This window comes from Pelodiscus sinensis, chromosome 20 (assembly GCF_049634645.1).
Source record: "Pelodiscus sinensis isolate JC-2024 chromosome 20, ASM4963464v1, whole genome shotgun sequence".
Lineage (NCBI taxonomy): Eukaryota > Metazoa > Chordata > Testudines > Trionychidae > Pelodiscus > Pelodiscus sinensis.
In genome coordinates, this window is record NC_134730.1 from 21675645 (window position 1) to 21691613 (window position 15969).

General features: G+C 48.8%; 1 long non-coding RNA gene across 4 annotated transcripts in view; it reads left to right on the forward strand.

Moving 5' to 3' along the window:
* Positions 1–15969, forward strand: part of LOC142819127 (uncharacterized) — a 98178-nt gene that overhangs the window by 35958 nt on the left and 46251 nt on the right. The window lies entirely within an intron of this gene.

Here is a 15969-nt window from a genome sequence, read left to right on the forward strand (position 1 = left end):
CCAACTGAGAGCAAAGCTAGCTCCGTGTAATTAATATCCACAGCCATGAGACCATTCCCTTCTCACTCAAGGCATGGCTGGGAACAGAGACCGGTGCAAACTTTTTTAGAACGTAAAAGCATTTTTCTTTGTGATAAAGATGGGGGTGAACCCACTTTTCTTCCACAGAATCCATTATTGGTTCTAACGATACCCTCCCCTACACCCCGAGGCTGGAGTGTTTCAGGGGCCCAAACACACCAAACTTTGGTGGAACTGGAATTGTCTCTGATTTCAGAATAGAATTTTGTGGTTCAGCCTCGTTTTTACTACACATAATTCAGTGGCACTGAGACCAGTGAGAGAGAGAATGAAGTCTACACTGCAGCTTTAGCTACAAGTCGGTTGGCTTTTAGATCGTGAGGTAGAAGCTCATGACTTTAGCACCTAAAGTCCTAGGTTTAATCCCATGACAACATACGAATGGCCATACTGGGTCAGACCAAAGGTCCATCTAGCCCAGTATCCTGTCAGCCAACAGTGGCCAATGCCAGGTGCCCCCAGAAGGATTGAACAGAACAGGGAATCATCAAGTAATCTCTGCTCTGTCATCTATTTTCAGCTCCAGACAAACAGAGGCTAGGGACGCCATTCCTACCCATCCTGGCTAATAGCCATTGATGGACCTAACGTCCATGAATTTATCTAGCTCTTTTTTGAACTCTGGTAAAGTCCTGATCTTCACAACATCCTCTGGCAAGGAGTTCCACAGGTTGACTGTGTATTGCATGAAGAAATACTTCCTTTTAACCCACCTATGAATCCCACCTGTCTATACCCCAGGGCCATGGAACCACGGTGCCCACTATCTACAGACCAGGACTACTGAAAACCTTTCATGCTATCTGTGAACACTTGGTTTAGGTATTCATCAGCCAAAATTAACAATCAGCCACGAGTCTGACCAAGGAATGTCTGCAGCACCACTGAAAGAGAATCTCTTCACCCGTCAGCAAGCGCCTACTTAGGGCTGGAGTGGGGAAGGATACAAATTAAATACAACGCTGAGGGGAAAAGCATTTTCCACAGCCCAACAGTTTTTCTCTTTTTCCAGGCTCGCCTCCCAAAGGACCGTAACTAAAAGAGCTAGCGTGTGACCGGCTCAGTAGCTGCTGGTATGCTGCTGTGCATATCTGGCAAATAGGTGACTGAAGCCGGGTTTGTCAGCAGGCCATCAATGCTTGTTTCATGGAGGTGGGGCGGTACCTGGCCCTTGTGCTCCGCTCTGTCGCATCGCGCTTTGTCTTCTACCAGTGCGCGTGTGTGGTAGGTTTTTAGCCGGCCTTGGTTGTGGTCTTGAAAATAGAGTAAAGAGCCACAGTTGGCTTCTTGCAGAGAAGAGAAGTAGAACGAGCCTAGAAAAGCAGAATGATTTGGTCTTAAACACATCACTGTCCTAAAGCTATAGCTGGCCATTATGGTACTTTCCCCTCTGTGATGGGGTATACAACCCCATCCCGGGCAGCACAGGTGAATGAGCTAATATGGTTTCAGGTGGCCTGCTCCCTCACATCTGAGAGGTGTCAGAATTGGATGGAGGAGCTTCAAAGGGAGAAACACAGCTCAGGTGAGGGCAGTCCATGGAAGAGAGCAGACCTTCAGCCCTCTGCTCCTGAAGAGAGGGCCAGGAGAAGACAGAAACTCCTCTGATAACTGGGTGAGCTGGCCAGCCAGTTAGCTAGATGTTACATAAGAATAAGAACATACAAAGGGCCATACTGGATCAGAACAAAGGTCTGTCTAGTGCAGGATCCTGCCTTCTGACAGTGGCCAATGCCAGGTGCCCCAGAGGAAATAAGCAGAACTGATAACCATCAAGTGATCCCTCCCTGGTCACCCATTCCCAGGCTCTGCCAAAAAAGACTACAGTCAGCATTCCTGCCCATCCTGGCTAATAAGCATTGATGGGCCTATCCTCCATGAATTTATATAGTTCATTTTTGAATCCTGTTAAAGTCCTGGTCTTCACAACATCCTCTGGCAAGGAGTTCCACAGGTTGACTGTGCATTGCATCAAAAAATACTTCCTTTTGTTCGTTTTAAACCTGTGACCTATTAATTTCTTATATTATGGGAACAAGTAAATAACTTTTCCTTACTCACTTTCTCCACACCAGTCATGATTTTATAGACCTCCATCATATCCCGCCTTAGTCTCCTCTTTTCTAACAAGACAAAAAGTCCACGTCTTTTTAATCTCTCTTCATATGGCAGCAGTTCCAAACCTCTAATCATTTTTGTTGCCCTTTTCTGAACTTTTTCCAATGCTAAAATATCTTTTTTGAGATGAGGCGACCACATCTGTAGGCAGTATTCAAGATGTGGGCGAAGCATGGAGTTATACAAAGGCAATGAGATATTCTCTGTCTTATTCTCTATCCCTTTGTTGTATTTCCTTGTCTTGAGAGGGAACTTTACCTCTCTTTTCACCTGTAAATTCAATTTAGGGCCACAGCGTGATGAGAAATCAGCCTGAAGAAACTGAATCTTAACCCAGAGTTGGGATGTTTCATTTGTGTTACTTTCCCTTTTGTTCTATTTTTTTTACAGTTGTGGACAGGGTGGATTATCCAGGGCCCAGCCAGAGGGCTGAGCCTCAGAGGACTTGAACTGGTGTGAGAACACTGCTTGGACATCACAAAGCAGAGGCCTGGCTGAGTGTTGGTGCCCCACCGAGAGCCTGGTGGGATTGTGGTGGCAGGGGGAATGTTGCAGGGAAGGAACCCTGGGGACCCGTTGTGACGGTGCGTTGGGGGTCCCCGTCTCCTGCACCCCGAAATGGCACAAACAGACTGCACCAGCCGGTGTAATAGAGGAAGTTTATTGCCTCTCCAGGATACAGCACAGCATAGATGTAATCTGGTCACAGAGCTGGGCTAGGATGCCTCAGGCCCCCTTGAGATGGGGGAGACTGGGCCCCTAAACTCCAGTCCCTTTCCCTAGGCTGTCTCCTCCATGCTTCCAGCCAGCAACTCACTCACTCTCTTCCCGCCCTGCCCCCCAGCCAGGGCAGCTTTCCACCTTCCTTTGTTCCTCTCCATGGGGGGTGTCTGGCCACTGGTTTGCATAGTGACTCATCCTGTTTTGCTGGGTCGTGGTACCCACGGCAGCCAGTGGGGGTTACCCCAGAGCCAGCAGCATAGAAACCAGCCAGGTACCCCCACTACGTCACACCCGTCAAACAGCAAAATTCCAAGCACGGTACAAATGCTCTATATTAGTTAAGCTTTGCAGCATCCTGTTGGAGGTAGATAAGTAGAGTTTGCCAGTATTTTTGGAACAAAAACTTTTCCTTGTCAAAAAGAACACCTGTAGAACAACACCTCCACCACGTTATTGCCACAAAAAATGGACACATATTTTCATTTTTTCCACAAATGTTTTTGTAGCATAAAACTATTTTCAACAAAGAACGCTGAGGGAGAATCTCTACCTAATTTAATCCAGGTGGAGCCTGTAGTAGCAACTCTGGTTTGTACTTACTGTGTATCATATGACAGTGGACTACAGAAGTGGGGGAGATGCCAGCAGGGATGTCCAAAGATATGGGGCTACTATGGAGCTGAGGGAGACTAGAACAGCAGTTCTCAAACTTTTGGAGCTCTGGAGCCCTTTACATGCGTAAAAATTTATGCGGAGCCCCAGCGGTCCACTGCTTGTACGTGTTGTACTTATCAATGTTTCTAGTTTGTCCAGTTTGTCAACCTTGCGGAGCCCCTGGAGATGCCCTGGGGCTCCGCGGAGCACAGTTTGAGAAACACTGGACTAGAAGATCCTGGAAACAAGATGAGGGTCCAGGGTCCAGGGTCTCTGTGCAGACAACCCTGGCCTCTCTGGGAGCCCTTGATCTCCATTCTGTGGCAAATCTGTGTGTGTGGAGAGGAGCAGGGTTTGGAACCCTACCCTACTAGAATGGTCTAGAACCGTGGTCCCCAACACGGTGCCTGCGGGTGCCATGGCGCCCGCAGGGGCATTTCCATGCGCCTGCCAGGTGCTCGGGGCTGGCCTGGCCCCGGGCGCATGGTGGGGGGAACGCCGGCCCCGGGCACGCGGCGCATGGCGGGGGGAGCGCCGGCCCCGGGCGCGCGGCGCATGGCGGGGGGAGCGCCGGCCCCGGGCATGCGGCTATGGGGGGGGCCGTCCCCGGGCATGTGGCTATGGGGGGGGCCTCCCCCGGGGCGCAAGTGTCCCCGCCCCCTGGCGCCCAACGGTCGAACGGCCCCGCCCCCTGGCGCCTGGCGGGCGAACGGCCCCGCCCCCTGGCGCCCGGCAACCTTGAAAGGTTGGGGACCACTGGTCTAGAATAAACCCTTGTGGGGAATCTCTTGGGGCTACATCTGTGCAGTTCATAATCCAGGATGCTGTATTGTGTAAGGAAGCAAAATGGATGAACTTTAACAAAGTTTGGCAAAAGACTGGCTTAGATCAAAGCACTTACCACAAGGTATATTTTCAGAGGGCTAGTGAAGATTAGCATCCAGAGTAGCATCCATAAACTTCATCCATCCATGTTCACTTCAAATAGATCTGTTGTTCAGTTTTATTACAGCGGGTCCAGCAATACTTAAATTGTTAAGGCTGAGTTTGCAAATCTCTTATCTATCCTAATTTTGTGGGTTTTAATATTTCAGGAGTTTCAAGTTACACTTGGCTATGATGAGGTCTTCAATTTGTCTGTCTGGCTGAAAAGTTTCATTTAATGTTTTAGACCAGGGAACCTGGACCCTATTAAACTAATTGGATTTTCTTTTTCTTTTTCAAATGTATTTAAAGAGACACTGTCAAGTAGTTTTGGATTGTATCCATTAGCTGTCCTTCTATTTAACTTCAGTGGTCTTTGGATCAGGCCCTTAGTTTCCAAATGTGTGTGTCTTTTTAAAAAAAGACATTTTGCAAATCCGCACAGGTTAGAAATGGTGACATCTATTTTACATGCAAACAGTCAGACTTAAGGGATTTAAAAATTCCTCTGCAATGCTGGAAAGCTAAACGATAAAAACAGCAACAGATTTGGGCTAGTGCATGAAAATTGTCAGTTTACACTGACTCCAGATGGAAAATGAAAGTGAATGAACATTGGCGTCTAGTTTCACTAGCCAAGTTGCCTCCAATGCAAAAACAGAAGAATAAAAAGAGTAAAAATAAAAACATACACATAAATAGAAAGAGCTCTTAAGGCATTAGGAGAAACATAAATCAGGAAATTTGTTTATAACTATTATTTATTTGTATATATGAATTGGTCCCCAGTCAGATTTGGGACCAATTTTCTCCATAAAGTGGAAGAATTGTCCACCATCCTAGGACATAAGAAATCTGATTTCAAGTCTCAGTTCTGAAATTGATTAATCTGAGATAAGATTTCCTGTGTGATTTTGAGCAAGTCATTTAGGGTATATCAACACAGCAGGGCAAAAGTAAAATTAAGCTACGCAACTCCAGCTACATCAATTGCGTAGCTGAAGTTGAAATAGCTTAAGTTATTCTTCACACAGTGCATAGTCAATCTGTGGAACTCCTTGCCTGAGGAGGTTGTGAAGGCTAGGACTATAACAGGCTTTAAAAGAGAACTAGATAAATTCATGGAGGTTAAGTCCATAAATGGCTATTAGCCAGGATGGGTAAGGAATGGTGTCCCTAGTCTCTGTTTGTCAGAGGGTGGAGATGGGTGGCAGGAGAGAGCTCGCTTGAACATTACCTGTTCAATTCACTCCCTCTGGAACATCTGGCATTGGCCACTGTCGGCAGACAGGATACTGGGCTGGATGGATCTTTGGTCTGACCCAGGATGGCCATTCTTATGTTCTTAACTCGGCTTTTGGCGCTCTGTACACAGCAGGAAGTCGAAGGAAGAACACTTTTCCTTTGACTTCCCTCACCTCTTGTGAAATGAGGGTTGCAGGAGTCGGTGTAAGAAGTCCTCCATCTCGACATTATTTTGAAATAATGGCTTGCCATGTAGAGGCGCTCTTTGTTATTTCAGAATAACGTCAGTAATTCCGAAATAACGCTGCTGTATAGACATATCCGTAGCATCTCTGTGCTTCAGTCCCTCCTCAGTAAGCACTACCTTACCTCACCGGGGTATTGGGAGGATACATGCATTAAAGATTGCGAAGGGTTCAGCTACTTACGTAATGGGGCCTTGCAGTGAGGCGCAGTGGAAGGAAGCCCTGGTGGGCAGAGCCCTGTCCAACCCCATCACCTTGATGGAGGTCAGGAGGCGGGGAAGGAAGTATAAAAGCCTGGCCCAGGAGCTCAGGTGGAACCAAGCTGCCCTTTGTGTCTTGCCCTTTGAGTGCAGATCAGTGGCAGAGTTGGGAATAGCACCCAGGTCTCCGAGCCAGTCCAATAACCTCCCCAGCAGTGTTCCCTCTAAACTGTGGGGCAAATTGGATTCATCAGCCCCGCCCAGTCAGAGGCTCAGGGCTCCCTGCCTGGAGCTGACTGACTGGGCGTGGCTGATTCATCACCCTTGAAGCTGTGCTACTGCGTAGTTTAGAGGGAACACAGCTCCCCCTGGACCACACTGTCTCTGTGGCTATATTTAGCTGGAGATGCATCCCTCTAAGATTGCAAACTCCCCCTTGAGCAGGTGCAGCCCTGACACCCGGCCCCACTGAAGTTGGCCCAGAATCTCCGAAGGTAGCCAGGAGGAACCGTCCTGTACCATTCCATTGGAGACTTTCCAGAACATTCCACGAGGGTGTCAGTGCAAAGGGACCAAGGCCACTGTGGAGATGACGTTCTGATCACCATGTCAAGCGGAGGAGGGTGACAATGGTGGCATGTCAAAACGGAAGTTAAAAATGTCAGTGGAAATCTGTAGAGACCATGTTGCCATGTCAAGAGACTGTCAAAAACATGTTTTATGAACACCATGTCACGCTGTCAAAACAAAGGTAAAACAGCGTCTGTTTGAGTCAGCAGTGACCAATCTGGTGAACGTGTCCAGGACAAAATGAAGGGTGGGGATGGGGGGGAGAGAAAAAAATGTTATGAAAAAAAAAAAGCATTGTAACGGAGAACTCTGTTACAGGGGGAATGGATAATAATAGTGATTGTTAATAAACCACTCATCCACCTATTTCACAATACTTAATAAGCATTAATTAATTAATTCTTGCAATAAAGCTGCATGGTGGCCTGTTAAATCATTGTAAACTAATCAGGGCAGTGGTCCCCAACCTTTTGGAGCTGCTGGGCCGAGCGGAAACGGCACCGTACATGTGCCGCACGCCCGGGGATGGCACCGGGGTGCAAGAATTGCTCGGGCTGGCCCTGGTCACTAGGCAGGCGCACATAAATGCCCCTGTGGGCACTATGTTGGGGACTGCTGCATTAGGGGAAGGGACCAATGGTCTATCTAAATTGTTCCATCCATATGTGGAATAAATTTTGTTATGTGCACCAAGGTATGTGCATCACCAAAAGAAACACATGCTGCCGGCTGTGGGCACGCTGTTACTCAGCTGAATGGCATCTGAATCTCCCGTGGGTGGCTGCCCAAGCGCTCAGCTTACAGAGCACACTGGAAGGAACAGCCCTTGCTCTGTGCTGGTGCAGTGCCTAGCACAATGGGATCCTGATCTATGAGTGGGGTGATACACCTAAACAGTAATATTGTCACGCCCCCCCATGCCTTATGAAAATTGGTTTATGAATATGCATAACCCAAAGATGCTTTATGCAAAACAGTCATGCCACATATCAATTTTACAGTTACAATCTGCTGAATCTGTATATGCTAATTTTTGGTGCATGAATCATTCTTGTATGTGAAGTTAGCTACATGAAGCACTTTACTACTCGGGGGGACCTATAATGTACAGATAAACTTCTGGAAATTGTCATATCAGTGTTGCTTGGACTTGTCAGCTGGCCTTGCAAGGAATGCTGGGGGAAAGGCGGGGGGTATTTAAGCAGCTGCCTTCCTTCAGAAGAGGGAAAGATTGCGGAAGGAATAATTGAAAATGTCACCTAGACCAGTAGTTTTCAAACTTTTTTTCTCATGACCCAGTTGAAGAAAATTGTTGAAGCTCACGACCCAACATCATTTGACTAACGTGTGGGCTCCGGGGTGGAGTTGAGGATGAGAGCGTCAGCTTGGGGGGGGGGTGTGTCAGGACTAGGGCAGGAGGGGTTTACCGTGAGTGGCTCTCAGTCAGCAGTACAGCAGGGGTGCTAAGGCAGCTTCCTGCCTGTCCTGGCACTGCAGACCAAAAGCATCCAGCAGCAGGTTCCCAGCCAATGGGAGTATGGAGCTAGTGCTCAGGGCAGGAGCAGTGCGTGGAGCCCTGTGCACTCTTCTGCCTTCCCTACCTAAGAGCTGGACCTGCTGCTGGCAGCTTCCAGAGTGCAGCACAGTCTGCAGTGCCAACGGTGCCTTTCAGCAGCGAGCGAGACCCAGTACTGGGACACAACCTGTAGTTTGAAAACCACCAACCCACAGACAGGTATGTGCAATGGTCTTTGGGCCTGGGGCTTGGCTGTGGAACAGGAGCAGCAGAGACGTTTCTCAGAAGTCTTGTTAGAAGAACAATCTGGGTGTTGTTTCAGAGGAATTAAATGTTGCAGCAGGCAGACAGAATGGAAGGAAAGAGATTTTTTTCTGAACACCCTGTGCAGCCTCTGCATGTCATAAGAATGGCCATCCTGGGTCAGAGCAAAGGTCCATCCAGCCCAGTACCCTGTCTGCCGACAGTGGCCAATGCCAGGTGCCCCAGAGGGAGTGAATTGAACAGGTAATGATCAAGCGATCTCTCTCCCATCATCCATCTCCACCCTCTAACAAACATAAGCTAGGGACACCATTCCTTACCAGTACTGGCTAATAGCCATTTATGGACTTAGCCTCCATGAATTTATCTAGTTCTCTTTTAAAGCCTGTTATAGTCCTAGCCTTCACAACCTCCTCAGGCAAGGAGTTCCACAGGTTGACTATGCACTGTGTGAAGAAGAACTTCCTTTTATTTGTTTTAAACCTGCTGCCCATTAATTTCATTTGGTGGCCCCTAGTTATTATATTATGGGAACAAGTAAATAACTTGTCTTTATTCACTATCTCCACACCACTCATGATTTTATAGACCTCTATCATATCCTCCCTTACTCTCTTCTTTTCCAAGCTGAAAATTCCTAGTCTCTTTAATTTCTCCTCATATGGGACCCATTCCAAACCCCTACTCATTTTAGTTGCCTATCTCTGAACCTTTTCTAATGCCAGTGTATCTTTTCTTAGATGAGGAGACCACATCTGTACACAATATGCAAGATGTGGGCATACCATGGATTTATATAATAGCAACAGGCATTCCAGAATTCCAGGGCTGTGTCTACACTGCACCCCTTTTCCGGAAAAGGGATGCAGATTAGACAAGTCGGAATTGCAAATGCAGCGGGGATTTACATTTTCCCTGCTGCATTTGCATGAACATAGCTGCTGCTTTTTTCCGGCTCGGGGCTTTGCCGGAAAAAAGTGCCAGTCTAGACAGGGATCTTTTGGAAAATAAAGCCTTTTCCGAAAGGTCCCTTATTCCTGATTTTAAGAGGACAGATACCCCTCCTGAAACCTGACCCTCTTTCTCCAGTTCCACTCAGTATACTACAAGGGAAAGAACACCCTAGGGTATGTCTACACTACCCCGCTAGTTCGAACTAGGAGGGTAATGTAGGCATACCGCACTTGCAAATGAAGCCCGGGATTTGAATTTCCCGGGCTTCATTTGCATAAGCGGGGAGCCGCCATTTTTAAAACCCCGCTGGTTCGAACCCCGTGCAGCGCAGCTACATGGGGCTCGAACTAGGCAGTTCGGACTAGGCTTCCTATTCCGAACTACCGGTACACCTCGTTCCACGGGGTTCGAACCAGCGGGGTTTTAAAAATGGCGGCTCCCCGCTTATGCAAATGAAGCCCGGGAAATTCAAATCCCGGGCTTCATTTGCAAGTGCGGTATGCCTACATTACCCTCCTAGTTCGAACTAGCGGGGTAGTGTAGACATACCCCTAGAAACAGCAGTTTGTTTGTAAAGAAACCCTGGAGATGGGGCTTTTTGTTTGTCTGCCATGCCAGACCTAAAGAGATCCAGCCCTGCAATTCCAAACTGTGCTTGATGGGTTACAGGACTGGAGTTTGAGGACTCTGACATTGATGGCGAGGAAGATGATGTGCAGAGCTAGTCTGCATTGGCAGTGAAATCCAGTAAACTGAGGTCCAGGAACATCAAAAACATTCCCGTACCCATCTGTGAAAAACAAGAGTGCCAGCATGGTAGTCAGAAAACAATAATACTGACCCTTCTGTTATGGAAACGCGGGTCCTAATGCCATTGTTAGAGCTGAGTTTTCGTTTAAACCAGATACAAAAGAGATCTCCTGAGCAGTGTGTAAGATCAAGCACCCAGACTTACGGTGAGGTGTTGAGGCAAGTTTAGACATGTCAGTGCTGAACTTCTATAACAAAGCAGGAGTGTTCAATGAGCTAGTTAATGTATTTCTGGTTCAGGACAGGAAACGTCTGGTGCTTGCCCATGGAGATGACTGAAGTAAATGCTTGTTATGTATGTGATGCAAAGCATGAGGGTGAAATACTGAGCTTCTGTCCCCTGCTTTTTCACGATGGTGGACTGACACGGGGCATCTGCTCCGCACTGGCCTTAGAAGGGTTAAATCCAGCCCTGGGAGAGGGCTTGGGAGCCAGCAGTTAACAGCCCATTAGGGCCCAGCTGAGGGCTGTATAAATAAGGGGCTCTAGCGAGGAGAACAAAACACTTGCTCTTGCTCCTGGCTGTGGAGCCAGAGCAACCTGAGAGGCTTCCGGAGACAGTGGTTCTGGGGAAAGGCAGGCAGAGCTGGGGAACTCTGGCCTGACCTCACTCCCAGGCTGCAAGGCCTGAGGCAAGACCTGAGGGTACTAGGGAGACGGCCTGGATAGAAGAAGGCAGCCGGTCCACACTCCTTGCCAATGATGAGTGGCCATTTCAGACTGCAGTTTGGCCCTGAGGTAAGGGGCTAGATCAGGGGTCTCCAACCTTTTTAACCACAAGATCAGTTTTTCAATTTCAGTGCAACGTGAGATCTACCTCACACCCAAATACCCTGGTCCCACTTCCTTCCTGCTGCTTCTTTGAGGCCCTGCTCCTGCTCTACCCCTTCTCCGAGGCCTCCCCCTGCTCCGTCCATCCTCACTCACTTTCACCAGGCTGGGGTAGGGATTTTGGGGTGCAGGCTCTGGTCTTGGGCCAAGGGGTTTGGAGTGTGGGAGGGGCTCTGGGCTTAGACAAGGGTGGGGGAATGGGGTCCAGGAGGGGGTTCAGGGTGCAAGCTCTGGGAAGGAGTTTGGGTGCAGGGGGACTCACGTCTGGGGCAGGAGGTTGGGGGCAGGAGGAGGTTCAGGGCTGTGGCAGGGCTTTCAGGAAGCAGGCTCTGGCTGGGCACCGTTTACCTGAGACGGCTTCGGGTGCTGGAGCAGTGGGGTTAAGGCAGGTTTATTCCTGCCCTGGCCCTGCACCACTTCTGAAAGCAGCTGGCATGTACAGCAATGGCTCCATGGAGCCATGTGCTGCCCCTCATCTACAGGCACTGAGCCCACAGCTTCTACTGGTCACCGTTCCCCGTTATCAACCACTGGGAGCTGCAGGAGTGGTGTCTGCAGGCAAAGACAGCATGTGGACACCCCCTGCTCTGCCTCTCTCAGGGGCTGCAGAGACATGCCAGCCACTTCCAGGAGCAGCAATTACCACGGGGATAATGACTCCAGCCACAGCAGGTTAGGTATTTTAGAACTCACTACTCAAAGAATGAAATTTAAGTGTAAGAGAGAAATGAAAATTATGAAACGCACAGACCAGTCAAAACCCACAAATAATACTCTTTGTGAGCAGTAAAAGTAACAGCAACCCCCAAGTATGTGTTGGGTTGGGAGCTGAGAGTGAAGGACAGTGCGTGATGGTGAGTGACAGACACACACAGTGTGTGAGAGTGACAGCGATTTGCTTTGCCAAGCTCCCTCCATCCCCTTCTCTCTGTGTGGCAGTAGGGTACAGGAGTGGGGGGAGGAGGGACACTGACATTAGCGCCCCCCTTCTCCCTCCCACATCCTGCACAGCAAGCAGGAGGCTCACAGGGGGAAGCTTGAAGGCAGAGAGCAGGAGCAGCATGACGGTGGGTAGAGGGGCAACTGAAGTGCCAGCACTTGAGAGCTTCCTGGGCAAACCAGTCAGGATCCCCTGTGAGGGCTCCAAAATCTACCAGTAGATCCTGATCTACTGGTTGGTGACCACTGTGCTAGATGATGACTGTCAGTGGGTCACTGAGGCAAGATGGGTCTAAGAGGCTGGAGGTTCCACGAGAGGGAGGACACCCAGAGCGTGGGGGTGCTGCGGCAGGCAGTACCCGAAGCGAAAGGCGCTGTGGTCTGGAAGGGTTGTGGGTCCTAATGCAAAGTGGTAGAACAATTAACATTAATAGTAACAGCAGGTGAGACCGACCAGAAGGGGTCGCTCTAGTGCTGAGTGGCGCTAATTCCCAGTGTGACCAGCAGGAGGTGCCACAGCAGTGAGTTGCACCTTGTCACGTGGACACAATTGTCTAGTAAGTCTTTTCCATCACTGGTTTCTCAGAGGCAGGGGCAGCCCGTCCATGTAGGCGAACTAGGCAGTTGCCTGGGGCACCAAGTTAAACGGGGCGCCAAATGGTGGCGCAATATCGTTGAGGGGTTTGGAGGTGGGGGCGCCGACTGCATGGTTCACCTAGGGCGCCAGTTGCTGGCAGCTAGTCTAGGGCCACTCCTACCCAGAGGTAGCCATGTTAGTCTGTTTCAGCAAAAACAACCAGGAGTCTGGTGTGACCTGAAAACCTACGTCTACATCTACACTGCGCTGTTTTGCGCAAGAAATATGCAAATGAGGAATATTGCCACACCTCATTTGTATAATTAATGAGCGGCTGCTTTTTGCCCAAGAGGCTTTTGTGCACAAAGGAGCTGTCTACCCAGCTCCTTTTTGAGCCAAACCCCCTCTTGCACGAGAGCTGTTCTACGTTTTTTCAGGAAGAACGGCTCTTGCGCGAGAGGGGGTTTTTGCGCAAAAGCCTATTGTGCAAAAAGCAGCTGCTCGTTAATTATGCAAATGAGGCATAGCAATATTCCATGCTTTGCCTCATTTGCATATTTCTTGGGCAAAACAGCGCAGTATAGACATAGCCTAGAAGGTTTATTAGGACACATGTTTTTGTGAGATAAAACTCACTTTCTCAGATGCTTGGAGATGGGAGATGGGCGTGTTTCCTATCACTAGCTCTTGTGTGCCTAGTTTCTTGTGTGAACTTCCCCTCTCTCCTCTGCTTTGTTTTTGTTTGTTTTCTAACGTCTGCCTGTGAATCCCTATTTGGGGTTAGACATCTCTGGAGTGTTCATAATTTACCTTTGGTACAGGCACACAGCTACTGAGACCTGTCATTAGCCGTGCTAATACAGTGCACTGAGGTTTGAACTGCTGATGTGAGTAAAGTGCTTTTGGTTCACTGAATGAATGTGCAATGTGGGGGAAATTTTGAGGAGGCGAAACACTTCCAACATGCTGGCTTGCAGTCCGGTATTGGAGAGCCTATAGACCACAAGGAAGAGAAGATGTGTTGTAACTCACATTCACAGTAGGTTTGCATGGCCTTTTGTCAGCACAAACCCTTGTCCAGGTAAGTGTAGTATTTAGGAACAAGGAACATAAGAATGGCCACACTGGGTCAGACCAAAGATCCATCTAGTCCAGTATCCTGTCTGCTGACAATGGCCAATACCAGGTGCCCCAGAGGGAGGGAACACAACAGGTAATCATCACGTGATCCCTCTCCTGTCACCCATTTACAGACAATCAGAGGCCAGGGACATCATTCCTACCCATCCTGGGTAATAGTCATTGATGGACCTAACTGCCATGAAAGGAAGCTTCTAGGGGTAGGTGAGTTAGTCTGAACGGGATAAACTTAAAAAACAACAAATGGTCTGGTAGCACTTTATAAACTAACAAAACATATAGATGGTATCATGAGCTTTCATGGACACAGCCGGGGCGGCCCTAGACTAGCTGCCAGCAACTGGCACCCTAGGCGAACCATGCAATGGGTGCCCCCACCGCCAAACCCCTCAATGATATTGTGCCACAATTTGGCGCGCCATTTAACTTGGCGCCCTAGGCGATCACCTAGTTCGCCTACATGGATGGGCCGCCCCTGGACACAGCCCACTTCTTCAGATGATCGGTGTTTTAAAGGGTCTGTGACTTCTCGAGTGGTGCTCACAGCTCTAGAAGTAGCGGGAAGTCATCTAGCGCATTGATGTATTTATGTAATGAAGCCATGTGTGTTGTGTATGTTCAGTAAATACAGTTTCTCAGATTCTATGGGGCCCGTGTATTTCCCACTTACTGCGTTGTGTGAAGAGCAAAACACCCAACAGGGAGGCAGTTGTAGTGCTCTACATGGTCTTAACCTCACTTCCTCTTGGGGACTGGAAAACGAAAGGCCCATGCAGCCCCCGAAGTAGGGTCACCACTGGCCTAGAAGGGGGCATAGACAGGATGCACGTGTTGCACTAATAGACGACTTCACCCTCACTGGCTCCTGCTAGTTCCTATAAATCCCTCAATGGGAATTTGCTGGAGGGAAGCCCAAAGGAAGGTAAAGGGTACCACCAGGTACATTTCTCTGGGGCACAGGCCCCTGAGTGGAAGGGATCTTTCTGGTTGGCTCTCTGCTTTAGTGATTCTGGCCCTATCTGCATCCATGTAAAACAGCCTGCAGTGAGCCTGTGAAGACCAGTTCTCTGTAGCATTATCTCCAAGAGCATTTGCTTTTCCTATAAAGGACCTTTTGGATGCCAGACACCCTTCATTTAAGAGGCTAAAAATCCCCAAACTTCAACGTCGAAGAAGAACAATGCTCAAGAGTACAAGAAAGTCCTGAGACCCACCCAGCAGCTCAGCCGTAACACCCAGCAAAGGGGAGTCCTATGCTGAGCCGTCAGGAATGCCCCAAACGCACAAGGAATCTGTCAGGAAACCAAAACTGCTGTGATGTGAATATCAGGCATAGTCTGGCAATTGGTATCCCTTCCTGGGCCATATGAGTCAGTTAGAGGCAGTGGGATTACCAGCCCCCAGTGCAATCTCATGATGACTTTTTTGAGAAGGTGCCAATTTGATCTGACACTCCCTCTGCACCCAGCCATCTTCCTAAAGAAAATGTCAGGTTAAGTAAGAGTGCTGGCTTGATAGCCCTGGAGACTGAATCCTCTTATCTCACCACAGAAGAGATACAGCATAGGCAGTGGTGCCACACACAACAAGGCGCCTCTCACGTCCAGCTGGAGGGCCCATACCAAATGGGTGAAGGTGGGTATGCATTCTGTGAGACCCATAGCCTGTCTGCTGGGTATGATCATCAACAACTCCCGATTAAGTCAGTGGGTGAGGCAGGTTTTCAACACCTCTGAAAATGAAGGCCAAGATGTCTCCCAGCAGGTGTAGGCCGTGGGAGATCTGGTTTCTTCGGTGGCTGGCTCTGTCTCAGCCTCCCACTGTGGCTTAGGGTCAGTCACTTAGTTTTTCTCTTTCCCCATCTGTGGAATGGGGGCAGTAAATTTCCTTCTCTCACAGGATGGGGAATGTAATTAATGCTTGCAAAGCACTTTGGGATCCTCAGACATGAGGCGCTACACATTAGCAAATTGCCAGTGGGTTTTGGCACTCGACAGCGGAATCCCATTAGCTCTCCAAGTCTCTGTATCAAAGGTAATGAAGCTGTCAGTTTCACAAGAGCCGGGCAAGGCTTTATTATTCCCATTGTGGACCTTGCCAGGGATGGCCGTTCCTACACAATCGCCTCCTAGCTGAAGAAATTTATGTTTCAGATGGCTGAACTACACTATATCTTTT